Source organism: Meleagris gallopavo, chromosome 11 (genome assembly GCF_000146605.3).
Source record: "Meleagris gallopavo isolate NT-WF06-2002-E0010 breed Aviagen turkey brand Nicholas breeding stock chromosome 11, Turkey_5.1, whole genome shotgun sequence".
Taxonomy (NCBI): domain Eukaryota; kingdom Metazoa; phylum Chordata; class Aves; order Galliformes; family Phasianidae; genus Meleagris; species Meleagris gallopavo.
In genome coordinates this window covers 15,369,154-15,374,592 of record NC_015021.2, presented here as the reverse complement: position 1 = coordinate 15,374,592, position 5,439 = coordinate 15,369,154, and the positions used below count along the sequence as shown (strand labels likewise).

The 5,439-nt window shown below is 41.7% G+C and overlaps 1 long non-coding RNA gene across 1 annotated transcript; it reads right to left on the bottom strand.

The window, feature by feature from the left end:
- Window positions 1-384: 384 nt before the first annotated feature.
- Window positions 385-4,847, bottom strand: LOC109369506. The gene is made up of 2 exons (XR_002118642.2): window positions 4,759-4,847; window positions 385-3,993 (listed from the first exon to the last, which is right to left on the bottom strand). It is a non-coding gene; the product is annotated as an uncharacterized LOC109369506 (long non-coding RNA).
- Window positions 4,848-5,439: the final 592 nt, after the last annotated feature.

Genomic DNA, 5,439 nt, shown 5'->3' with positions numbered 1-5,439 from the left:
AGGATAAAAGGGTTACTCTTAAGAATCCCAAGCAACTACAAACAAAGTGTGACTACAAGGTTTGTTTGAGCAGGTGAGCTGCAGGAAGAGGATACCCACATTAAATCTAGAGATAGCAACAGAGTGAGTAGAGAACATGTAAATTTGTGTTTGGATGGGGTTAGAAGTCAAAATCATCATGACAAACTGATCTTTGTAATTCAAAAGGGGCTAGTTGGTAGCAGTCAGAGGAAAACAATGAAAAGTTGTTTAGTCCGAATAGAAAAGGCCAGTGAATGATAGAGGTCTTCCACTAGGTGAAAGGTGGCTTCAGGGAGGGTGGGAATAAGTTGTTCTCCAATCTGATTGAAATACACTAAAGTTAAAGCAGGGGAGATTTATACATTGGTAAAATCTTTCCAATAGAAAGGATAAGTAACTTCTGAAGTAGTCTGCCAATGCAGTCTGGGGAATCTGCACTGGTAGGTGGTCAGGAATCTTGTAGGTGTTACTGATCGCACTTTGAGACAAGGAAATGAACCAAATAACATTGCAAGCTCTGCTGGTAGCTGTATATTGTCATGTCTTTTTAGGTGAGGGCCCAGAACATTTTTATTTTTACAGGATCCTGACCTTGGGTAGGGAATTATTCCAATTTTACTAAACTGGAACTAAGTCACAGGATGTTGCCAAATGAGGATGTCCCAATCCCAGACTCTGAGGTTCCTTCCTCTTCCTAATAGGTAGTTTGGCATTGACATTCCTTCCTCTTCCTAGGAGGAAGTTTGGCACTGTGTTGTTAAAAATGCATTCAAATGCTTTTTGTTCATTTCATGAATGCTGCAGAACAGTTCAACCCATGCTCAAAGACCAGCTGAATTACAAAAGTTGGGAGTTACATTTTCTAGCAGTAGCACATAGAGAACATTATTTTTGTCTGTGCTTCTCCTATGCAAAGGCATGCCGTAATTCCTGCTGTTCCCTGCACCATCTGATGTCCTCAATCAAGGTGCCAAGAAACTGGTATAGAAGCTTTAGGAACTGATTGCTGCTTCCCAGTGATCATGGCCTCCAGTGAAGACTTTCACTGATGAGGCTCAGACAATCACCAGAAGCTATTCACAAACTATGTACTGGACAAAGAGCCCTGCAGTCAATCCAAAGGCTGCTCCTACAGCTTTTTTCCTTGGTGTTTCAGAGGGAAATAAAGCCTCCTATAAGTGATATTAATTGCAGTCTACCTGGAAATCCCATACAGCAGATTTTGTTAGACTGCTAGGCTTTCTCCAGCATATTACTGACAACACTATGGCTGTGCACATATCTGAACTACACACTGAATAGCCATCTCGTCTTTTGTTAAGATACTCAAGTCTTTCATTTTCTTATTTATTTGGTTTACTTATACTAATTAAGTTTTCTGGAACAGATGGATAATTATTCAACTGCCAGAACTGCAATAACTTCAAAAATCTTTACCAAGCAGATATTCTGTCCCCAGATCACTGGGGTATTTGGATTTTGTCTTCTTATTTGTTAATCCAACTTTATTCCAATTTAACATCAACTAGCTGTGATCGGTGTTTGCCTCTTCTTAAGCCAATCTTCACCAAATTAACACATTTTAAAAGATTCTAGACTGCATTATGTGACGGGTCACAACAAAGTGTCCAAGAAATGTGAATCACTTTTAAATAAATTACTAGTTTTAGATAACTATTTAGTTAAATGAACATCTTTCTGACCTGTCCAGAGATGAGCAGTGAGTGCTAAAGTTAGATCACTATCAATGAATGTCCCCAGGAATGTTTACAGTTACCCTTTTTGAGCCCTGATCTTTCTCACATTATTCCAGGTATGGACTGGCAGTACAGCAGTGCAGAAATGTCAAAAACAACTCAAAATCCCAACTAGGTCAAATAAGAATGAGTCAAGATTTTGTCTGGAGCAATATGCATAGTGTTTTCTTAAGGCAAGAAAATATTTATTGTGCAGGAGAGAAGTGAATCTGTGCTCTTGGAAGGGGTTTGTCTGGCTACAAGGCTCGGCGGGGCTCGGCCAGCAGCTGTGCTCAATGTGAGGGTTAAACATCATCCTTCTGGATCCAGAGGTTACCACCTGCAGTCTCTTACCACATCTCCCTCTGGGAGCTGTTGCATTAGGGTGTCTCTCCATTGTCTTTTATGTTATGTTAGTCAAGGAAAAAACTGTTCTTCACTAAAGGTACAATTAATTTCTCTCAACTTTTTGGAGCTGCCTGGGTCCATCTAGTGAATGGAGAAATAATGGCTTCTCTAGCTAGAGATTCCTCTTTAAACTAGCTGGGATGGCTTGCCACTGGAGAGGTATGTACTTTACAGTTCGCTTCAGAAGTCTAGGCAGCAAGCTTGTACTGGATGTCTCCTTCCTACATCGCCAGTTTTGGTCAGTCCCACAACAAATGTCAGCACAGTAGGATCTCTGATGTTTCTTTATGTTAGTGTAACTCCAGAAATATTGCACAGGTTTTCTTTTGGTTAAGTTTTTGTTTTTCTGTGCAAAATCAACGATACAATGGAGTCCTTTAAAGAACTCAGTTTTTCATTTCAATGCTCAGCCATTAGCAACAATCTATGCACTTAAACTTTTAACATTTATCAGTTTGAAGTTCAGCTGTTTATAGTCATTAATAATGGGCCAGCCACAATGGATACCTTTCAAATGCCAGCAGCTGATGCTTCAAGCTAAGAAGGTTGGTTACTCACTTGGGGCTCAGCCCTGCACAGGAATTTCTCATTTGACATTAGCTGTGTGTGAGAATTTACGTTTTTTTTGCAGGTACTCATTATACAGAAAGCTTTTCCATTAAGAGATATATCTCCTTTGCAGTGAGATGTGGCTTCTTCTGTAACTTCTCCAGGCACTGAAAGGGATAAGAGGTTGTTCCTGAACACTTTTACATCCCTCCACGCGGTCAGGATGTTGTCTGCCTGCGTTTGAGAACAGTTAAAGGATACATATGAACTGATGCCTTTGAAGTAGAGGGGATACCAAGTACTGGTCTTCTGCTGTATCTCTTGAAATTCCCAGATCAAACCATGCCTGTCTCTGTGACACGAAGGTTCCCAAACTGGAGTGGCCCCTACTTTGGGCTGAAGTATTTCCTCTTTCGCTTGTGACTCCAACTCAGAAAACAGAATGTCCCAATAACAAATTTGTCATCTCAAATACTTTCTTTCTAGTCTCCTACTAAATTGCCTGCATTTTCTTTCCTTGGAGTAATTTCTGAGTAGAGATAAGTCAGCTATTTTGTTTGTCAGTACTAATTTGAAATGGCAAAGTTCATTATGTTTCAAAAGCCTCAGTTGTAACAGACTGGCTCCAGATGACATTGCGTCAATGCCTTGCTGGTACTCTGGGAAAGACTGATATCCTTGCAGATTTCCATTTGAATTCCCCATTTCATCTTATTCTCTCCTAGTTGTTTAAAATTCTTTCAGGCTAAGAAAAATGTATAAACACAATTCCCTTCCGCTGACCTGAAAATATGTAGAAATGCCCCTACAGCATTTTCCTCTCTCTTTGAAGATGATCTCAGTTTCTCCAGCCTCTCCCGATAATGAAGATTTTCACTGACGGAAAGATCCTTATTTCTTTTCTACACTACATGTTCTTCATGGACAATTCCAGCGCTGCAATGACTGTAGCTATATGCTGCTATACAAAGAGTTTGGCAATTACAATAACAGTATCATTTAGGAAGGTGATTATCAAGTCTCTGCTGCAGGAGGTTTTTGCCTCTTTTTCTTTCAGCTCTTAACAAATGCGGTGACAGCTTTGTGTTGCTTCTTGTTTATTCCTTATTCCATTTCACTCTTTTGTTCCCGGTGAGACAAGCCCTCACAATCCGATGTAAGTGAAAGGCAACACGGCGTCAAAAGGAAGTCCCACGTTTGGCTGCCAAGCAAAAGACAGAATGTACTAGTAGGATGCTGTGCATCAGCACTGCTTCCAGATCCTGCCCTCCGTGTGTCACTGTTAGAGAGAACACAACCAACATGTTTCAGTGAAGAATATTGACAGTTGGCTGGAAGAGACCACATTTATTCTTTCTGTAAAACAATTTGCACTGACATAATTTCTGCATTTTAAAGGGTGGTTGGATTCCTGCCTTGCCCCTCCAGCCTTGACCATTTCTACCTCCCTCCTGCCCCGGTGGCCCCTGTGCAGCTCCAGAGGAAAACTTTTGAGTATTGCTGCTCTTTTCCCCCTTTTTTCTTTCTTTTTTTCTATTTTTTTTTCTTTCCATGTAGATCAAGCATTCATTTGCTAGTGAGCTTCACAGTCAGTAGTATTGGCATACCCTGAGGGAAGGCAGAAGAGAGCAGAGAAACAGGAGTGAAAAAGAGTGACTGGAGGCAAGAAACTTCTCCAGCTGGTTCTCTTGCCTAACTAAACATGTGGAAGTGTACATGGAACCAGCTTTTAATTAGCTGGCTGAGCAGCAGCCCTGGTGAGCTGCAGAGCAGTGCAGACACCTGCTTTTCTGTTTAACAAGTGGGCTTTGCCTGGTCCATGACAACACTGCCCTTGGTACCTGGAATACCAAGTTTAAATATAGTTTGTACACGGACACAGTGAGCTCTGGTCTGTGCAGTGCAGACATACAGCAAGATACAATTACAGAAGTATTCACATCCAAAGCTAAACACTGTTAAGGGCACCTTCCTTTCACTGCAGTCCCTTTTATAGTTCGGTATGGGGCCTGTTGGCTTCAATCTGCTTGCTTTCAAAACATACCTGCAAGGCACGGAAGCAGCCCTGTCTGTGTCCTGCAGAGCGAGATCTGAGAAGCACCAGGTGTGGGAACTCATTCCCTCTATGAGCAGCAAGAAATGTTTGGATCTCGGCTGCTCCCACCTGTTTGAGGGCAGCCATCAGTGGCACAGCTGAGCTCCCAGGCTGTGGCTTGACATCCCTCAGCACAATGTGAGCACCTTCACTTCAGCCACTGGCAGAAGAGGCCCAGGCTATTCTGACTTGCATGCCAAGTCGACTGGGAACAGAAATCTTTTCTGCTCTGCAATTTGGAAAAGGATTTGGAGGGAAGGACAGTTGGTGAAATCCTTGTCAGTGTTATAACTATGAAAGTATGGATATTTACAATTTAATAGAGTAAATGTGCAAGTAGGAATGGTTTTGTACATTAAAAGTTGACCATATTTGTATAATTGGGTTACAATCATAGAGAAGGAGCTGGAAAACTCACTCTGCAGTGATGGAAATAGAGATCCCCATCCAGACCTACACCTCTGCCTGAAGTTCCCTAGAATGAATTGTGCAGGACCCAGAGCACACTCTGAGATCTATGCCAGCCACGACGAGCCTGCTCTGAAAAGTGTTTGTTTTGTTTTCACTGTTTGTTTTTAAACCAGGTCACTGGAGATCCAAAGCACAGTTTGCTGCATGTGTTTGTTACAC